The sequence below is a fragment of the Nelumbo nucifera genome, chromosome 6 (genome assembly GCF_055504915.1).
Source record: "Nelumbo nucifera cultivar China Antique chromosome 6, China Antique-T2T, whole genome shotgun sequence".
In the NCBI taxonomy this organism is placed as follows: domain Eukaryota; kingdom Viridiplantae; phylum Streptophyta; class Magnoliopsida; order Proteales; family Nelumbonaceae; genus Nelumbo; species Nelumbo nucifera.
In genome coordinates this window covers 6,241,317-6,263,789 of record NC_142654.1, presented here as the reverse complement: position 1 = coordinate 6,263,789, position 22,473 = coordinate 6,241,317, and positions in this window count along the sequence as shown.

Sequence of the window (22,473 nt, the reverse complement as noted above, 5' to 3'; positions counted from 1 at the left end):
GCCCCCTGAGGCCTGACCTGGCCCACCCACTAAATAAAGGATGCCCGGAAATCACCTCGCTAGAATCCAGAAGTTATTGGATCATCCATTCATGTCGCCATGAACGTCATAAAAGCTATGAACAATGTTTTAAAAAATAATTCGGAACCAAAATCATTCTGACCATCGGTTTCTGGGTCAACGGTTTCACCATTCAGTTCGAATTGACAGTTCATTCTAATAAAAAATTAAAAAATTAAAAACATCCAAAAATTATTGAATGGGTTGAATGGGTCAACGATTTGACTATTCGGATCAATGAATTATTGACTGATTCAATGATTTTTGACGAAAGACTAGGTTTGGGATAAAATAAAACTGATTTTCTGGACAGTTCCTGGGCCAATGGTTCAACCGTCCAGGTCAGGGACAGCTCAAAAACCATGGCTATGAATGATAGGCCCTAAATGGGAGAATACTTTGGCCGTTGGGGCTGTTGAAGAAATCTTTCCTCATGACACATCAAGTCATCAACCCATGCAATTACTCTTTTTTCCCAACGCTTAGTAGCGTGTCATGCGGAAGAAGTTACTCAACAACGTAGGTGGTTGGCCTCCAACAGTTTCTTCAACAACGTAGGTGTGAAGACTGCCACCTTAAATTTAAGGCGGTGATCTTCAGTTCTCCCCCTAAACCACTACCGGCCTAGGTCAAGACCATTGGCTTAGACGGAAAAGATCGCCACCCTTGAAGACTGGTCTGAAGTGGTTCACTTAACTCTAAAGCAGTGGTATGCAGAACCGCCCACTTAGCATTAATAAAGGTGGCAGTTCTGACTGCTTCCTTAGATTTATCAATTCTTATTTCCATTTTCAGGCGGCGATCTGAACCGCCAGTTTAGATCATATTTGACTGTCACCTTAGGTCCGTCAAAACTCTACCTTCTTAGGTGGCAGTCTGAACCGTCGGCTAAGGTCCCATTTGACTGTCACCTTAGGCTAGTCTAAATTCTACCTGTCTTCTTAGGTGGTGGCCCGAACCGCCGGCTTAAGTCCACTTGACCACCGACTATTAACTTGCTTATGGCTAAGCCGACAGTTGCATGATCGCTGACTTTGATATTTCTTTTTTTTATTTTTATATTAACTTAATTTCATAACAAATCTCAATTTAATACATCTTTAATACAAATCTCATGACAATTAATACATAAAAAAACAATTTAAATAAAAATGCAATTAAAAACAAAATCTATTAATGAATTATTAATTATTATAATATCCAAAATAAATTGTCTAAATACAATATCTAGTTGACATATAAAAGTACAAGGAATTTAAAAAAAATCAACTTCTCGAATAATGCAACACGAATTCCAATGCAAATCCACTTAACATAATGGTTGAACCTGCAAATCATACCATATAACTTGTTAGGGAATGGAGTATATTTATCATTAAAAAATTGGTCAATGCTCAAAATACAAGATCAAGTAAAATGAAGTGAAAATCTTTAAAAAAAAATTGTTTTTTCACTTTATAAGAGCTGAGTTTGGACAACTTGGACGTTTGACACTTGAGCTGCAAAAGAATGTCGGTCTAAATTATTTATAAGATCAAAATTTTGCAACTGATAACAACTCAAAAAAATGCAACTGATAAACAATTTAAAAAATGCAATGTAGGCACAGAATGGGAAAAACTTTGTGGAGTTTTAAATAACACACCATTAAGAAAGTGAACTAATATTTAAGTACAAATGCAAAGAAGGTATAAAAGAATATTGTTTTCCTATGATGTGAAGGCTGATTTTACTCTTCAACTTAGACATTAATCTCAATTATTTGACACTTGAATCACAATTAATCTTCACCATAGCAATTAAGAGGAGGGTCATTGCTAATGGCGCAAAATTGTTTTTGATTAGGATGAGTAAGGAGAGCAGATTGAATGGCATCCTTCCAACCCCATAGCCTAAGAGCTGCTATGGCTCACTGATGACAACTTTGACATAACAACCTTAACAAAGCAAAGCACCCTAAGAGACGTATGCATGTCTCTTTGAACCCCCTTCTCCCTCAGAAAGACATGCATGTGGTCCAGGTTGGATTCTTTCAATTAATAAATCACATGATATGTACATGACCTGTTTGGATTCATTTACATAAAAATGAATCGGATTAGATTCTTTGCCCATTAGATTTTGGGTTGGATAAGACTTGGACTATTTGCTTATGGGCCCATATTGTATTGAGTTGGATTGGACCATAAATCGGTCCACTGACTCCGATCCCCTATTGATAATAGTCCATATAGTCAATTAGGGTATTGACAACAATTAAGAATGAATTTGTTGCAATAAGAGTTTCACGTTTCATTATAAATGACAACTCAAATTGGGTTACAGTTGGCCCAACAGATATCTCCTACCTCTACCCATGCAAGAATCATGTTTTGACATGGGAACTTAGGGGTAGAAGTGAAGGATCCGGGTATTACCCATGCAAGGATCATGTTTTAACATCAGAAAGAAAACGATAGAACAGAGGTGTAATGAAACTCTATTAGATTTTCCCCATTAATAAATTTCTGGTTCAAATGTTTCGTTTGAAGCAAAATTAAGTATATGAAGCAAATAAGAAAAGAACATAATGATCAAACAACAATTGCTTACCTGGCCTTTAGACTACAATTTGATGATACCCCACCATTTGCAATTATCCATTTTGGAGGGGATGGCATCCCAAAACTAGCCTTCAATTATTGTACCTGAAAGTGGATACTACACAAGATCATAGATGATCATCTTCCCATCAAGACCATAGATTGTACGTAAATAGAAAGAAACACACTTTAAAAGCAGTTGCATAGGTCACGACATCACCACTTTCATTAAATGGACCAATTCAAACCAATTTGATCTGAATCTGTCTCTCACCTCTCAGCTATCAAACAGTGTTGCTGTTCTTACACACTAAAAGGAAGTGTTTCATAGAAAAATTTTAGATATAAGTGGGCTTTTTTCAAGTTGTAACCAAACACACTGAAAGGAAGTGTTTCAATTTTCCAAAATCCACCTTAGTGGTGTTTGGAACTCTTGGAGTTCATGCATGCAGATGGCTTCTTCCTTTGGCGGCAACAGCTTTAGTTGCCTTCTCTCTCTCTCTCTCTCCCCCACCCAATCAAAGAAGCTGCAACTCTATTATATAGGCAGCACATTCTCTTGCTTGGTATTTATGCATATGAAGCTATGAAACCCATGCTGAACCTAATTTGCACCCAATTCTGCAAGTTCTTGGAATCAGGGCACTTATCAAAATAAGTTCTTGGAATTAGGGTGGCTTTTAGATTTCCCAGGGAATACTGTCATTTATAATTTGTTGGAATCAAGGTAGAAACTGAACTTAAGTCAATTATCTCCTCTTAGAATGCACCTAAGAGATCATGAACTAATGGTAATGCTTACTTCAACATATACTTTCACAAACAATTGAAGCCAGATAATATCAACTTAAGAATAACTTCTATGAGATCTCTGAACCTTTGACTCTTTAGAAGCAAACAACCTTCACACCAACTCTAAGAGAATGCATTTGAGAGGCAAAAAATCAGAGCAGTATGGTATTGCTATATATGTTGAAATAAAACTTAATAGAGCTATTGACATTTTCAATTGCTTTTAGAAGTATGGTATTGCAAATGGTTTTATTAGGGGGTTCCTAGTGGTTATTTTCAATTTTCACAAAGAAAGTTATAATTTATTGTTATACTATTTATTCAAAGTTGTGGTTGTACTTAGTTTTGCAAAAAGAATTTTCAATGCTTTAAAATTAGTTTCATTTCATTTTTTTCATTTTACCTTCTTTGCCTAATCTCCCCATCCTAGTGGAAACAACTCAACTCAAGCTGATGAAATGATGCCTTTGAGGAAAGTATTTTGTTCTTATTTCCCCTTAATTGACATGTCTTGTTTTTCCCCTGGGTCATGTTTGATGCCTTCAATGAAGCCTCACAGATCATATTTGTATTAGTTGGTTGCAACATATTACCTAAATTGTCTTAATCACCAACCACCTGATTTGTAATGGCAACTCTTGCACCACTAAAGATGAATAGCAATCATCAAGGATCACATCATATTGATTTATATAATCACCAACCACCTGATTTGCCTCGAAACAATGGCTTTGTTGCATGAGTAGCTCAAGTTGTGGGCCACTGAAAACATAATCATCAAAATCACATTCATTTGTGATGGTAAAGCCAATTTCATCAGATATCATCCCATGTGGCCAAAAGAACTCATAAGTTGTAGGGATGTCCCTATCAAGCTTGAGAAGTGGATTCCCAATCTATTTCAAAGAAAAAAGAGACTGAGATTAAAAACACCCCTAAACATTCAACCTGAACACCAAATAGATAATAATTCACATACAAATATACAAAAAGAGTAGTTTTAAAATTTAGAAAGTTGTCTTACAGCTACTCCTTTGATATTAATGAAACATGTTGAGTGCTTATTTTGGTCCAATAGAACATCAGCCAACTGTGGTATGTAATGCCTTATAAACACAAATATACTTGTTAGCAACAACCTCAACCGGAAGTGGTAAAAAAAGTATTATATGGGCCAATATTTTGTTATCACTGCAAGACATTCAACAATATTTTTCACAATTTTGCTACTATTTATTTTCTTTGTCCAAATTTGTGTAAGAACTTTCGAGAATGTTCTTCATCATTTGCCACAATTGACAAGATTTTTATAAGTATTGATATATGTTCGATGATTTTATAGGTATTAGTATTCACTACTTAAGGAATAAATAATATAGAAAACAAAATGGATAAAAGTGCTGAAATATTCAAGTCTTGAAATTTTTCTAGAACCATTCTTGTTTACAATATGTCAAACCTACATAGCTTTCTCCAATTAGAGACAAATCTCAGGACTTGTACTCTGGATATTTCTCTGAAGACCCCAACCATTTGGGAAAAAAAGGCCCAACTCTGTGAAGGCACCCCACCAACCGAGTAACCACCCAGACCTGAATAAAGAAAATTCTCATTAACATTCTGTATGCATTGGACCTATTAAGATACTTTAGAGCTGTACCTCCTACGGTACTACTTAAACAGACAAGATCTGATACACTTCCTTTTGCTAGGGCTGGATGCTTTAAACCTGTTATAGAGGAAACGTCTTTGAATAGGGCATTCTTCATTTGGAAATTCTTAATATAAGAAGGCCTCTGAGGACTGTTTGTCCTTGACTTCTCTTAATCAACATCCTAAGGCAAGAATTCAGTTAGTTCTAAGCATTCCAGATAAGCATTCATAGCATTTAGGTTATATTTTATTCAGAGCTCTAATTTTTACAAAAGCTGGTCATCTAAAACTCTGATCAACATCAGCTGTGAGAGGTAGTATGGGAAGAAAAATGCCTACATTAATATTAGTCCTTTTAATTACTAAAAAATAGTTACTTTATATGATATCAAAACATAGCATTATTTATATATAACATTTTTAAGCATTCCAAATCACAATCAAATGGTCTCATTGATACTGTTAGGTAATGGTAAGTGATGAGGGCGGATTTGGCCCTCCAATGACATTGTGACACGTGATATCTCGGAACAACTAGGTGACACCCGGAATCACTTAGGCAACAATTTGCCTTAGCCAAGATGATGGCGACCTGGCACAGGCACCGAACTGGTGACCTGACGACCTGGCACAGGTGCCGAACTAGCGGCCTGGCACAGGCACCGACCTGGCGACCTGACACAGGCGCCGACCTGGCGACCTCGACCACAATTCAGGTCAGCAAGAAGCACATCGTCCAAGGTCAACCTGCAGCACCTCATCACTAGCCGAAGTGACCTCGATGCAAGGAGCGACCTCCCTCGAGGGTGTGCCGGCCTTATTGAGGTCTAGGTGGCGACCTGCAAGACGTGCTCACCGACAAATTCGGCATGCCTATCCCAACACTCCCACGATCCTTTGAAGTTGGCCCCCGTACCAAACATTCCGGAGGGTGGTCAACGTGCATGGTGGTTGCCTCCGGGAATCTCGGACCACTTAGGCGGCCTCTCGGAAATCTCGGATGCGGTGCGTGAAGCCTACGCCAAACAATGCCTATATAAAGGCACCAACCCCAATGGCATAGGGGGGGCAAGTAAGCATATTCTAGCTCTCATACTTTTATGATTTTTAGCTCGCAGTCTACTATGAGAGTACTGACTTAATCATCGGAGTGACCTCTCTGGGTTAGCCACCCCAGGTCCTTTGCCATTGATTCCTTGCAGGTCTCTAAAGAACTACGAAATTCAACAATCAATCCAACTCGCCACCAGTCAACTCGGCACCTAATAGGCAACTTGGCCCTCTGGTAAGCTCGGCACCTAATAGGCAGCTCGACCCTTTGGTCAGCTCGGCGCTCTAGTTAGCTCAGCACCTAATTGGCAGCTCGGCCCTTTGGTCAGCTCTGCACCTAATAGGCAACTCGGCACTCTGGTCAATTCGACACCTAATTGGTAGTTCGGCCCTCTGGTCAGCTCAGCACCTAATTGGCAGCTCGGCCCTCTGGTCAGCTCGGCACCTAATAGGCAGCTTGGCACTCTGGTCAGTGCGGCACCTAATTGGCAACTCGACCCTCTAGTCAACTCATCACCTAATATGTAGTTCGGCCCAATCAGTTCGGCACCTAACCTGCCCTGCTCGGCCCAATCAGTTCGGCACCTAACCTGCCCTGCTCGGCCCAATCAGTTCGGCACCTAACCTGCCAGCTCGGCCTAGTCAGTTCGGCACCTAACCTTCCCAGCTCGACCCAATTAGTTTGGCACCTAACCTGCCCAGCTCGGCACCTAATCTGCCCCCAGCTTGGCCTGGTCAACCCGGCATCCAAGTCCGTCCTCATCCAGCAAAAGTTCTCCACTTTGGCCTCTGAATCATCGGCCACTTGAAAGCATACCAAATGATGAGGTACTTAACACGAAAAATTGATACATCACCAAAATTTGATTCATCATTAAGTTTAATTGTTCAATTGAGAACCAAAAAGAAAATTCGTTCAAAATATTCTATACAACTGTGTTCTTAGATTCTTCAAGTCCTGAAAAATCCAAATACAGTAAACAAGTGGAAATTCAAAACCACTTCAAAAATTTAAAGAAACAGTTAGATATGTCATTCTTTTCCAGAATTAATCACTATGTCTTGGAGAGGAGGAAATTTATGTGCTGAATATTTCATCGTTTCTTCTAGCCTGTACATAAAATGAAGTGTTTTTAATTAAAAAAAAAAAATCAGATATAGCATCCTCTCATCTCAAAAAATGGAAAAAAAAAAGAGAAGGATACAGTTCAGTCGATGATGTGACACAAACCCACAAATCAAATTATTAAATTGAATTGGAAATTGAGGGCAAATGGCATGCATGAAGTATTAGTGCTTCACTTATAGACATTGTGGGAGTAATACATGAGCAAAAGACAAGAGGAAATCAATAAAGGTAAAAGGAGAACGTCTCACAACCCATCCCAAACCAAAACCTAAGAAGTTCAAAGAAAAAAAAAAGAGAGAAACAAATAAACCTATTTATAAAGTAAAAATATAATATAATAAACCTTGTTGCTACTGCTAGATTGTTTTTGTTTCTCATCTACCGAGCGAATATTCAATCACACCCAGCCTAACCTAATCTAATGTTCTAATCTTACCAACCGATGGGCCTTCGAACCACATGCTTCCCGCACAACCAAGACAACGAACCATACACTATAACCGATTCACCAAACACCAGATTTTGAGTATTGGCAGTTATTAATACGATGAAGTTCTACTTATTCATCGACTCCGATAAAGCTTCACTGGGTTTACCATCATAGAAATCTGCATTATCGTCGATTATTGTTCGTCGATGTTTGAACCCCTAAATCCCCACGACAATTCCCCATCAACCACCGACGACAAAGACAAATTCAGGAAGGACGAAAATAAAAATGAAGTGCCCGATGAATACAAAGAACGAAGGCCACCTTTTTGGATTGCATGAAAGAGAGCATCTACCACTATTACATATTATAGGTGCTGTCAAGCCCGCCACTAGACGAGATAGCGAGGGTGCCATCGCGTGCCCAAAATCTGAAACTGTGAAGAGCATGTCCAGATTGAAGAAGTTAGGGTAGACTGTTGCCCAATAGGCATTCATAAACGTTTTGGTTTTCTAGGTGGCGGTCTTTTTTAAACCACCACCTTAGCGTATCGCCGGCTCTAAACCACTGCCTTAGTCTAATTTTTTTATAGTGTTTAAAATTATAAATATAAATATATACACTATAAATGTATATAAAACAATACAAATATACGGATTTACACTCTCATATTAATATTTATATTGGAAAAATACAAATACAAATATGTAGAGTACAAATTCATGTATTTTATATATTTATAATATACATATTTATATTTATACTCTTTCCAAAAATTCATCACCTTTTTCTCTAACACTGTTAATGGCTCAAAAATAAGAAGGGTCTGCAAATTCTTTGTTTTCTGAATTGAATTTAGACTCAATTTGAGAAAAGTATAAATATAAATATGTAGAGCACAAAACCATAAATTTTATATGTATTGTACTGTATATATTTATATTCGTACTCCTTCCAAACTAAGCCTTAGACGCAGTGAACAATAGAGGTTGTAATCTTAAGACAGGTTAATGAGAGATGGTTTTGCCTTCCATCATCTCAAAGTTTCTCTGATACCGTCCGATATTGATATTTTCATCCTTAGGACCTAGAAAATTTTATCGTGTTAGGAAGCTTTCTATAGTGTGAACTTACCTGCTTTGCTTTTAATATGTTGAAATGTCTCATATTTTATTATATTAAGGGCACATGCCTTTTGGCTTCTTTGTCACTATACCTCCATGGCTTGGATCCTTGTAACAGGCCAGGGAGAAGCTAACATTCTCTTCATGGATAAACTGAACATATATATATTAATTTTTAGAGTATTAGTTTGTTCGATCAAAACTAACCTAACTCATTCACTTGTTTGATGAAGGTCGGTATGTAGCGCCCTGTGTGAGGAGCATATCCCAATTCACTCATGTCAATGGTTTTCTTTCTCTTTCGGTGTGCTTTCTCTACTTTTCCCCATCCTTTTGGTCTTGGCCTTCGATAAAAAGGATATAGAAAATTTTGGGCTGTATGTTACTGTTGCTAGTCAAAATGGGCCAAGGGCAATACTATTAATTTGCTCCTAAACTGAGGTGCAGTCGAGTAGCCTGAGGCCTAAAGTGGCCAAGGGTTGATAGATCTGTCCTACAAGCAGTGAAGAAAGGAGAGCGTCAGAGGCCCTGGGTTGGTATCCGAGGTGGAGACTCCAACGACTAAATTAGTATAAGGGGGGTGCAAGGTGGATGAGACCTGAGGTGTAGACACTCAGATGAGGCCACAAATGACATCAAGAGTTCTCAAATCCAAGTTCTTAAGTTTCAGTCCCTTACCTTGAGGGGGGTGATTCCTATTTATACTTGAGGTCGTCTGGAGGTAAGTGGACTCGAACGGTCTAGATACGGTCTGTATGTGAGGAGCACGGCCATCCGATTTCACCTAGTGTGGCCGCACTACTGGTTTTGGAATACACGCCGAGCTCTGTTCTATGCATGCCCTGATTGGGTCCACTCTGAATGCCGCCGCCTAACACATGCAGGCCCGCTATTGGGCAAGGCCACATGCGCCAACATCAATTACTAACAATGCCCTCGTATATTTTACAATTATCATGCCTTTTTCAATATACGGTTTGGATGTGTTGTGGAGTGTTGATGTGAACTCTAGTCTTTTCTCTCTCTTTCTCTGTTGAGTTCATATCAGCATCTCACAATACATCTCAACCATATATTGGGAATATCTCCCAACGACAAATACAAAAGGTATTCTTTCTCAATGCATGCTGAGATGTGCATGTGGGGCACTAATTATATCATCTCCCCTCACCCCATCATATTTAGTATTCACCAATGTTTTTGAACCATCATTAACTTGAACGATTGTCCATTTGGCCTAAAAATCATTGAAGCAACCGATTCTATTTTACTCCAAACCCAATTATTAGCCAAAAACCGTTGAATTGATTAATGACCTGTTGACTCAGACGATCAAACTATCAACCTATTCAACCCTTTAACGGTTTTGATCATTTTTTATTTTAATTATTTTTTTAGTTTATTTTATTTTCAAATGAACCGAACTGAATGATGGAACCGTCAATAAAAAACGGTTTCTCTATTTTTAAAACAAATCATTGGTATTCAGTTATTCACCAAGGGAAGTGCACGTGTCACTCAGACCTATCAATGATGTCAGCCCGATCGAATTTGAATGTGGAAAACCGTTAATCAATTTGTCCGGCCCCATGGAAGTATCAAGAAACGAGCTTAATTATTGAACAGGTTGTGCTAAGAAGATGGTCTGTCGCTCTATTGTCCTGTCTCGTGTCCATCTCCGACATCTCCATTCTTTTATTCTTATTTTTCTTTTGATAACCCCATCTCCATTATTTATGCATCTTTCATTTTCCTTTCCCTCATAATCAAAAGAGTGAACTTTTCTTATTGTTCCTTCACGTGTCAATAATCAATATGGTGCTTGATTTGGACGGCCCACGAATTTTTGACTAGTTGTCGGAGGAGGAGTGCAGTTTCTTTCTGCGGCATATATAAATATATGAGGTGTAAACGGGTAGGACAGACCTCACAAACTCGAACCGATCCAATCAACTAAATGGGTGTGGGACCTGTATTATGTGTCTCAATTATAATTGTTTCTAACCAATTATGTATATAATTGTATATCCAAATATACATGATACCCAATCTATTAGCAATTTAACAAATAAATATTTTTATTAATTATAAATTTTAAATAAAACTGTTAATTATAATCAGATCTTATCGGGTCAGACCCAATAATCCTGATGTAGACCTTAGAGCCTGTTTAGAACCGATTACACACATTTATTTAGTGGGCAGGGATCGGATCATTTATATAATAAACACAATATTTCTGTACATCAAATTAGAGAGTGTCATGTCAGCACTCTCTAAACTCTTATTGTGCATAAGGGTGTGAATGGACCAGTTTTGGACTGGATGCGTTCAGTCCAAGATCAATTTAGATGGATTGAACAGACCAAAAAGATATAATGGATTGGATCAATCTAGTCCAAAATATTTATTAGATTGGACTGGACCTGGTCTATCCGTAATAAATTTATATTGGATTTGATTGGATTAAGCCAATATCCGATCCATTGATATAAGATAAGAATATAGATGTCAATAGACTGTGTTTGAGTTGAAACCAATCTAAATTAAAATGAATTTGAACAAATTGGATGGTCCGAATATTGAATTGGACTGATTCAAAATGGTCTAAATTATTCATTGGATTGAATTGGACCTGGTCCATTTGTAATGGACTCACATTGTACTAGATCGGATTGGACCAAATCCAGTCCAATCGACACCCCTAATTGTGCAGTAGATCCGAACTCTATTTATATGTGCGGGAAACGATTTCGAATAGGTATTACTTTAAGCCTTCATGATAATACTCAGATTCTAACTTTTAAAATATATACATACAGTTTTTTTAAGCCAAAATATCTATACAGTTGATTAACGGTATTTTTAGTCCATGGAATAAGATATTGATTTTCTTATGAGCAGAACAAAATAAGATTATCGATTGGCACCAGCAAGGAGATATGGTGTCATAAGTGGAGGTGTTGGTTGGAACTTGGGAGTTTTAAATTATTGTAAGTATACAATAAGTTAAAATTTTAAGGGTGGGTTTGTGTAAGATTTCTATTTCTATTAAAAAATTGAAAGAGATCATAGGCATCTTCCCAAACTCCACCTATAGCCATAGCCATGTATCCATGGGGTCTCCATGACCTTGGATACAGATAGAATATGCCCTCATATTTATATTGTGGTCCTCAATGTCATTACTATAAAAATGTTAAAAAAATTACAAAAGCTGGTAACCCATTGGATGGATCAAATCAGTCGATGGTTCAACTTTCCAAATTGACCTGGTTGTTGTCTTGTTGACAGAGAATTTTGTTTCGATGTACATGAAATAACAAAAGAATTCTGTATGCTTCCACCAAAATTGTACTTTTAGAGGACTTTTCCTTTTAGGCCCAAGCTTTAATCCAAGTGGTAGAGGAGTCTTCTTAAAATTATCGAAAGGAAAATTTGTTTAATACAGGAGGACATAGCCCACCTTACCCCAAAACCAAAGCATACAAACTATCCCTTACCAACTCAGTCCCACCCAAATTAATGAAAGACAAACATTACGACGAGGACCAAGCTGAAGAGAGAACCTGATCAAACTGCTAAATGGTAAATTATGGGATCGATAAATATAATTCTACCTCTAATTCCAAATCCTCCCTAGTCCAAATACAACAACCTAAAAGAATCTCTCTTGTTCAAAAGGGAGGGAGAGGGCACCTTAGTAACCTATTCTTGTTTTGCTCCTACAAAGGATACCTATTTGAAAAACATTGGGGGAACAATGCTGATACAAGTGCATCAAATACATTAATTCTAGTTTTTTTGGAGATAGGATTATCTGATTGCTTTAGCTATTCGACAGGCTGTGGAGCCAATAATAACACTCCACACCAGCACAAAATTCATGGGGCCCACAATCATTCAACCTCTCAGTGTGGGCCCCATGTATTCTATCACTGGTGGTGCTGAGCACTGTCATTGGTTCCACGGTTAAAGCATTCAATTAATCCAATTTCTGTTTTATGAGGCACTTTGTGCCCATGATAGACATTCTTATGTTATTTTGGACGAAAAAAATGAAATGCATATTTTTGGTAAGCATGGAAAACATGTAAAATTTTGGTAAAATGTATAATATGTTGAATAATTAATGTAGATAAAGATGAGAGATGAAAAATTGAATATTGATGTTGTTCAATCTGAGGTAGTGTACGAATTGAGGAGAGCAATCAAATAATCCTTGCTAACTGGGCGGTGCCGACCTTACAAAGACGGTGTCGCACTATGTAACCTACGATCAAAAGTAGTCAAAGGCCCGAGGAGTTGTCCTAGGTAGACACTCCAATGCTCAAGTTAGTGAGGGCGGTGAATGGTCGGGCCGAGCAATGAGGGTCCTGGTCCGAGCAAAGTAACAGTATGGGTGCTAGAAGTTAGGATCCTTTACCTTGAGCATAGAGTACCTTTTTATAGCTGGGGGTTCGCCTCCTGGTCGGATTAGGGTTTCAGGATATTCCGGATAGAACGTTCTGCCGAGGTTACTGGGGTAGAGTCCTACTCCTCAGCGGAGTTGTCTTCCCACCCTTATCCGTAGTCGGGCTTATCTGTGTGGCGTGTAGCTGGCATGGCTGGAGGGATAAGGCGGGGGACCACAATAATAGCATAGCTCGGTCGGGCTATGTTGATGTGGCCGAGTTGAGCTAAAATTGCTTAGTTGAGCTAACGTGGCCGAGCTATGCCGATGTAGTCGAGCTAAGTTTACATGGTCGGGCGATGACTGGGGCAGCCACGTGTCTCTCTAGACCAGCTCAGCCATGACCCCAACAAATATGTTATTTTCTAATACACTTTTCATAACATATCATTATCATTACTTCATCACATGCTAAACCAACTGGTTCATGGCCAAGTTGGTAGGGTGTCGACTTCATTGTGGTAGAGATCAAATCCTGTTGCCACCAAGATTGGAAGGGGTTAAGTGGATGGGGGATGGGCTACCCTTATGATATAATCCATAAAAAAAAAAGTTGTAGGTTTTTTCTTTCAAATGATTTATGCAGATGTTTACACAGTAGGCTGAAGGTTTTATTTTTCATTCCACATATTAAAGAAAAAAGTATTAAACAGAAATTCATCTTTAGTTGATTGTTTTATGGTACTCTTGTTAAAGAATAAATGCCTAATCAGGTACCTTAAGCTTTTAGATTGAACAGTTCATTAGGATGGTATGAGAGCCTATTTGACTAAGTGGTCTAGTGTTTGATCTTCACTGTCTCTATTATAATTAATTAAAATTTCGGCATAGGATATATGGGGCTTGGTGTTGTCCGATCCAAGGTGTTCCGAACCAAGACTATAGTCCAATAATCCTACCAACTAGACGAGGCTGAGGTGGAAGGACAAAGCCGTACATTGAAATCCGGAATCACAGGAAGAGTCAGAGGCCCAAGGAGTTATTCCTTGGTAGGCACTCCTTTGCTCAAGTTAGTGAGTGGCAAAGAGATCAATCAAGACAGATCGAGGTGTGTGGGTTGGTTGAGACTAAGGTGAATGCAAGAAGGGTGCTTGATTGAGTCCTGAGTCCAAAGGTCCCTTACCTTGAGCATAGCATACCTATTTATAGTTGGATGTTGTTTTCTGGTCGGATAGGGCTTCTGTGGTTGTCGGGATGGGGTTGTTTGCCGAAGCCTTCGAAGGGTTCCCTCTTCCCTGGCGGAGTCTGCTTCCTTGCCCATGTGGGACACTCCTTCTTGGTTGTGCCTGTCCTTCACGCGGTTTTAGATGGCAATGCCGACGTGGCCCTAAGAGGGCGGCCATGGAGTCAACCCTGGGCCAACTTAGCAACCACCCGAATAGGGACTGTATTTGTCCATGCTATAAGCCCCATGGGCTTTGGCATGAGGAGATATGTTGGAGAATAAGTACTCATTCAGCTACCTCACCTAACAGGTTAAGCTTTTAAGTTGAATGGTTCTTTGAGAGCGTGGTAAGTAGTAACCTATTTTTTACCATTCATTCTTGAATTTTTTTATACAAGAAGTAATTAAATACTGTTTATTTGAAATAAAAGTTTGGTTACAAGCTCCGGGGAGGAGAGGGGCTTCCTGTTACCCATCAACAAATTAGTCATAGCCAAAGTATCACCACCTTCAATGATAGCACATTGGATATTTAATCCTTTGGGAAAGGGCAAGCCATGCATAAAAGCAATCGCTTTTGCCTCAGGTGGAGAGGGAAGATATATAGGCTCAGTTTGGAAGGAGTACAAATACAAATATGCATAATACAAATACATATAAAATAATATAAAATACAAGGTTTTGCACTCTACATATTTGTATTTATATTCCTTCCAAACTGAGCCATAGGAACATTGATTTACCCATAAAGAAACAAGGGAGAATAACCGAATACCCTAGAGTTAGAATTTGTAGGTTCAAAGCACATTTGGGGTAGGTACCAGCTCGGAACTGATGCCTATTCGCGGGCGGATATGAGTGCATAGAATGTGGTTTTTGGACCTTCTGAATGTTTATAGTTTTGTAGTGAGAATCAGAAATCTACATTAGACCTGTCCGTACTTTTCCAAAGAAACAATTGCCAATGCCAAATCCAGCTTTACCTCTTGAAACTGCTCCATCAACATTTGATTTTATACCATCCAATACGAAGAAGCATCCACCTCACAATGAGTACAGTAGTATCATGTCTGCCAACGAGAGTCATTGTGAGCAGATTCTGAATTGAAGAAATACTGAATGAAGTTTAAGTGAGAGAGAGAGAGAGCAGTAGAAATAACTGCTCAAGGATTAAACTCAATGTGATCCATCACCTTTTTACACCTAGATTTTCTTATGTGCCATAAAAAAAATGATAGCCATAACAATGTAAATCAAATCCTCCAAGGACCATGACAAGTTATCACTAGTTCTAACACAATGGTGAACTAAATCACACCACCCACGATCCCTCTATGCTCAAACGTTTTTTACGAGTTCAGATCAGCTACCAATATCCTGTCCCAACCGGCTATTGCAGCCGTATACAAGGAACATCTTCCCATGAATGATAAGGAAGTTGTTCCCAATGTGAGGTGCAGTGGTGGGACAGGGTTAGTAGCATTTTGTTGATAGCAGTTCTTTTTATTTCATTTAAACCATCCAACCCTATTTGTCCGTAATCTGCCCTATCTATCATCATCATCATCTAGGGCACAAATTTTAAGTCACGAGAAAACATTGCTACATGCCTAGGACAAGTCATATATGCCCCTTCCCCTCTTTTTTGAGTTTGCGTTTTGTGCATCTGTGGGTTTGCTGGATGCATGAACCCATCATTATCACAATCGACCATGTCATCCAGGGCCAAGATTCATAATGGTAACGGGCCTTTGACCATGGTTTTTAAAACTGATCCGGTGATCGAATTGGTTAGGGGTCTGGTTATTGGGTCAAATGGTCCAACTGTTCAAATCAAATACTTGGCCTGTTTTGACAAAAAAAATAAAAAATGATTAAAATCCTTCGAACGGTTCAAATGATTAATTGTCTGATTCAGAGGTTTATTGACCAAAATCAATGGTTTTGGGGGAAAATCTAGTTTTTTGGAAAAACGGAACTGGTCACCTGACCGGTTCCCAATTTTTCCAGTCCAGTCCGGTTTTTAAAACCATGCCTTTGACTGTTAACATAACTAAGATAGTCAGTTCAATCGGCCACAAAAAGACAAAAAATAAATAAATAACACCCAATCTATGTTCCTCTCACAGTCTCCCTCCCATTTTGCAGAGTTTCGTTGCTTTTCCTCCACCAAACCCTACCCATACACTGGCAACCATATCACAGCGGACAGTGACCCGAACCAGTGGCCATCGGCTGCTATAGCTCTGACGGTACATTTTCTGACCTCCTCTTCCTCTTCTTCTTCTTCTTCTTAATAAGGGCTTCCTATTTTCTCTTTCCAACAGATCAAAGCCTTACTCGGTGGAATTCTTCGAGCGAACGAAGGTGGGTCAACACTGGGAATAAGTATGTATACATATAATTAGTTAATTAAAGTAAAAGATTTTTTCTCCTTGTACAAACCACCCCCTCCAATATTCAAAATTCTTTTGCATCTTTCTCCTTCATCTAAGATCAATAAGCCATCTTCCATGTTGAACAAACCAGGTTTAAACTTGACTCTGCATAACATGAATCACGTCAATAAAATCAGTATTAAGACCAACTTAATTTATAGAAATGATGGTTCCTGCCTAGAGGTGTAAAGTGGGCCTGTACTTTGTGTGGGCCGTGTCATGCTGGCCCACGGGTCATTATTGGCCGTGCCACCCTCCCCAATGAAAAATTTGGGGGTCAGCCTGGTACGGCCCACGGCCCGGGCCCATGTGGGCCCATTTGTGCCATGTTGTGCCACGGGCCAGGCTGGCCCGTGGGCTGAGCCTTGGGTCCGGTCGGGCCGTGTATCGGGCCAAAGCTATTTATTTAAAAAATTGACAAAAAACTTAAAATTTTAATTTTATATGAATTTTGTGTATAAAATTGTTTATATATGCAATAATTAAATAAATTAGTATAATAAAATTAAAAAAATATTTATTTTATTAATATATTATATACTATATATTATTATATAATCATAATATATATAAAATATATATACATATATATAAAATATATAAATATATAAATAATATATATATGGGCTGTGCCAACCTACAGGCCGCGGGCGGTACGGCCCGCTCGTTTGTGTTGTGTCGTGCCGGCCCATGGACCTAAAATCCTAGGCCTAGCACGGCCCACGTGGTCGTGCCGAGCCTGGCACGACCCGTGAACTGTCGTGCCAAGCCGGTCCAAATTCGTGCCAGGCCGCGGGTGACACGACCCGATGGGTTGTGATGGGCCAGGCATGGCCCATAAACCATCGTGTCGAGCCGGTCCAAATTTATGCTGGGCCACGGGTGACACAACCCGATAAGTCATACCGGGCCTGACATGGCCCATAAATCATCATGCCGAGCCGATCCAAATTCATACTGGGCCGCGGGTGACACGACCCGATTTACAGCTCTACTCGTGCCTACTACATTCAGACTTAAACCCTACTAAAACAAATGTAAAAATAGAAAATTCTTTCCATTGATCAAAGTAAATGCTTATAGCAGTGTGGAACACTCTGCATACATTCCTTTAGAAGTTTAAATCTTGGATATTCGCTTTTCACTGCACTGGTCTCTCGAGTGAATGTACATCATGCCCTCGTCTAGTATATTTAAATGACAAAATTAAGTGCAGTTAGTTAGCCGTGATGTTAGAATGCAGATTGTCATTTAATGATTCCACTACATGTTGTGCATCTCAAAAATCATTTTCTCATGATTGAACGAATTTCTCTCTGGCCTCAAACAAATAGATTGAATAAGCAGCATAACCGTGTAAGGCTTCAATCTGCTGAATGCCGGTGTTGATCCATCTTCGCTCACCTGAAGAATCCCACAGGAAGCCTTATTTGTAAAAAGAAGAAGAGGCCAGAAAATGTACCACCGGAGCTCTCACTGCCGATGGCCACTGATTTGGGTCACCGTCTGCTGTGGTATGATTGCGAGTGTGTGGATAGGGTTCGGTGGAGGAAAAGGAATGGAACTCTACAAAATGGGAGGGAGAATGAGAGAGGAACGCAGACTGAGTGTTTTTTATTTATTTTTTGTCTTTTGTAACCGGTTGAACCAGCTATCCCATGTTAACGGTTAAAGGTCCATTAACGTTATGAATCTTGGCCCTAAACGACGTGGTCAATTGTGATTGATGAATTCACTGAACGCATGAATCCACCAGTGCACAGAACACCGACTCTGCTTTTTTAACCCACACTATTTTAGATCAGGCTCTACATTCAGGGTAGATGCTTTCTCCTAAAGTGTCATGGTTTGTGTCTCCTTGTCTTAAATTCATACCCTATATTAATAGTAGGGCTCATTGCTTTTTAATTAACTAAACAAACAATTAATTATATACAAATTAGACGTTCAATGATCTTGCCAACTACTCTTTATCATCAAAGCATCTGTGATATGAAAAAACTTTTCGCTCACATTTGATGGCACCAAAAGAATCGATGATACAATGGACTTGACAACGACCTAACTTTTTGAACTTTGCTGGTATGTTGACAAGGATTGCATCAAGTTGGATACCACTGTCCATGTCCCATCAATCTTGATATGCTTGAACACACAATTATCCAAACTAGTCCAAATGGTGGGGGCCATTATAGGCCGATAGAAACACACACCCATAGTTTGACCTGTCTTGATGCCATCTAAATCCCAATTCCCGGGCACGCCCCTTGTTGTAAGTTGCCCAGTCTCTCTGACTCTCTGCCATTGCGGCTTTGAGGATTCAAGCAAACATAAAATTTAAAAAAAAAAAAAGGCATACAAATTAAGAACACCACTCTTTTTCCACCTCCACAGCTTTCATACCCCCTCTTCTTTATGTTTCTATTTACTTCCCATCCCATCGGTTCTTACTAGCAGTAGACAGTTGTAACAACCAGATTAAAGGCTTATGGGTTTGGTTAATTAAACATCTGGAAAACCCAAATCAATTTTCAGTCAGTTAAGCTATCTGCTTCAGACAGCTGAACCAATTTAGCCAAATCTTCATTCAGCCCTCACAAACAGGCCATCACCTTGAGCCTACAGTCATTTCGACATACTTTTTAGGCTATTATAGGAGAGTAGATGTAGATTGACTAGATCCGAAGTCCTCTATCTTTTCAACCCATATGGCTTGGTGTTTGTCTAAAAATAATGTCCATTTTGGGATTTAACTTTGATTCCAATACCAAAATCACTTTATTGCTCCTGTACGCCAGCTTCTCTTTTCACTTAACTGAAGACGGTGGATTTGATTTATACAGCCTTTAAATGTCCTCCTTATGGCAATTTGCCCGAGCAATACTGCAATAATTGAGAGAAAAGATTACCTGCGACCAGCGTCGCAGAACAGTTCAACGACCTTCCACTGATTTTTGAACACGCCACTATATATGTTAATATTTTGTCTTCTTCACCACACATTGTTCTGCGACGTTGGTCGCATGATGCAATGTTAAGTCGATAAGGCTGCAATTGAAACTAGCAGCTCATTCAGGGCAGTGGTTTTCTAGGTTTTTCCTTGACCAACGCTGAACACATTACACATGTTAAATTTTTCACGGGCAAAGATATATAGAGAGAATTCTACAATCTATCAAAAAATATGTTATCATGTAAAGTGATTTTGGTATTGAATAGTCTGGCTTCAATTTAATTCAAGTTTCAGGCCTGTCAGTTCCTTTAATAGGGGCCAACAACCACAAGCGCCCATTGCTGGAGCTGCAATTACAAATAATGTCATCGGATCGGGTCCGGATTGGGACACGGTACACCTGGAATCGACCTAATAACAATTATTAAAGAATCAGAACCAAATTAGACCTATAAGATCTATAATTTTAGAATCAGAACTGATGTTGCACGATCTAGCTGTTTCCTGCTATAGGTGATATGGTTTCCAGTCGGATGGTGGACTAAGTTGATCTGCAAGAGGAGCATCAAAGAACCTGGGGTGGTTAACCTGACGGGATCGTTCCGATGCTTAAATTAGCAAACTTGTTGCGAGCTGAAAATTGTTGAGAATATTGAGAGCTAGAGAGCATAGAAATCACACGTACCTTGAGCCATCGGAGGTTGAGCCTTTATATAGTTGAGTCCTCGCGGGTTTTGTGGATCGGTTGTGGGATCTTTGCCATGATGAGATTCATTTCCACTTTAATTGGGGGATAACGCTATCAACTAATAAGGTTTATCAATTCCGCCCGAATCAGGTGGGGAAGAGATAATGCTAGCTGTTACGCGACGTGGTCCCGTGAAGTTCGGAATCCGTTGGAGAGATTTTCGGGGTCATCACGTAGTGCTGTCGGTATTCCCGAGCTGATGCCTTTAAGTTCTAAACTAGGTTGAATGCCGGAAGTGACTTTGTCCCTCTCCTCTTTACTAGATCGGGCCAAATTACCCTTCATCAAGAACCCAATTGTTCTCATAACAATTGGATTTGACCTCATGGACCTCATTATAAAAAAATTATTGAAAGTATCATATATTTATAATATATATATATATATATATACATTAACTAATTTATTTAATATATTAATATATATACATTAATTCGGAACCGGATAGAACCAATTCCGAATTAATAATAATGGAGACAATAGATTAGGAACCGGAATTAACCCATCAATACGAATACTAGAATCAAAACCAGCCCAACGTCCGTTCCATCTTGTCCATCAAATCGGACCTGTCCCATTGAATGATTTACCTACAACCAAAAAAATAGATATTAGGTATTAAAAGATAGATATTAAATATTAGTAATAAATTAAATGATAAAAATATTATATTTTTAATGAAACAATTAAAAATAACTTTTTTTAGGACCGAACATTTAATCCGATTTACTAATACATACTTACATAGTACATATATTAGTGTAAGAACATGTGTGCAATTAAGTATTAAATGTATATGATATGTGGTATTTGCATTTAATTTTTATGACCCATATGGAATTAGTGTGAATATATTGAAATGGAGTGGGCTCATGTTGCTCAAAAACCAGCTACTAGGTGTTCATTATATGGTCTAGACTACCAAATCGCAAACCATATATATAAAAATATTTATGTATGTAGGTATGTATACATATATTCATTTAACATTTTATATATTATTGTTGTTTGTTTCAATTTTTAATTTATAATTTGATGTTTTCTTTTTTGTAGACAATTTGATGCTCAAGGAACTGTTTATGTTTGAGAAAGTGTGAGTATAATTTATATAATAGTAATATGTGATATTTGTAAAGTTTCAATTTAATATTTGAATTATATTTGTTATTTATGTAAATAAGCATGTTATTTGGGCTTTATAATTATCGGGTTAAGCTCAATAAAATATCCCAACATATTAAAAACTGAACCAAATTGTAATATATAAAACGATTTAATTAGATTTAATTTATATAGTAGTAAATCAGTTTGATTTAACTTGAAAATTTCTCAAATCATAATTTAATGGTTTTATTTGAGATCTTCTCCAAACCAAACCAAATCAAACCAGACCATGAAGGCCGCTACTGGAGTAATCTTAAGCAAGGTTTTTAAAATCGAACTGGACAGCGAACCAGTCAGGGGTCCGATTCCCTGGGTCAAATGGTCAAACCATTCAAATCAAATGAACGGCCCATTCTGACAAAAAAAAATTTAAAAATAAAAACTGATTAAACCGTTGAATGATTCGAACAATTCAACTGTCTGAATCAGCAATTTATTGACGAAATGATCAAATAACCGGTTCCCCGTTTTTCCAGTTCGACGGTCCGGTTTTAAAAACCATGACCTTAAGCTAAAATTGTGAAATCATAACCTACCATGCATTGCTGTGGCTCCATTCACTTTAAATACAGGTAAGGTGGGGCCGTATCAATACATCAAAAGCGATGCTGATTCATGGTTTTGGCCCAGCGCTATTCAAGGGGCGTAATTTCATCGAAGTTCGACTGTGATGCCAGAAAACAACCGGTATAATAAAATAGGTGTCCATCATCCATGAGGTGGGTGTTCAGG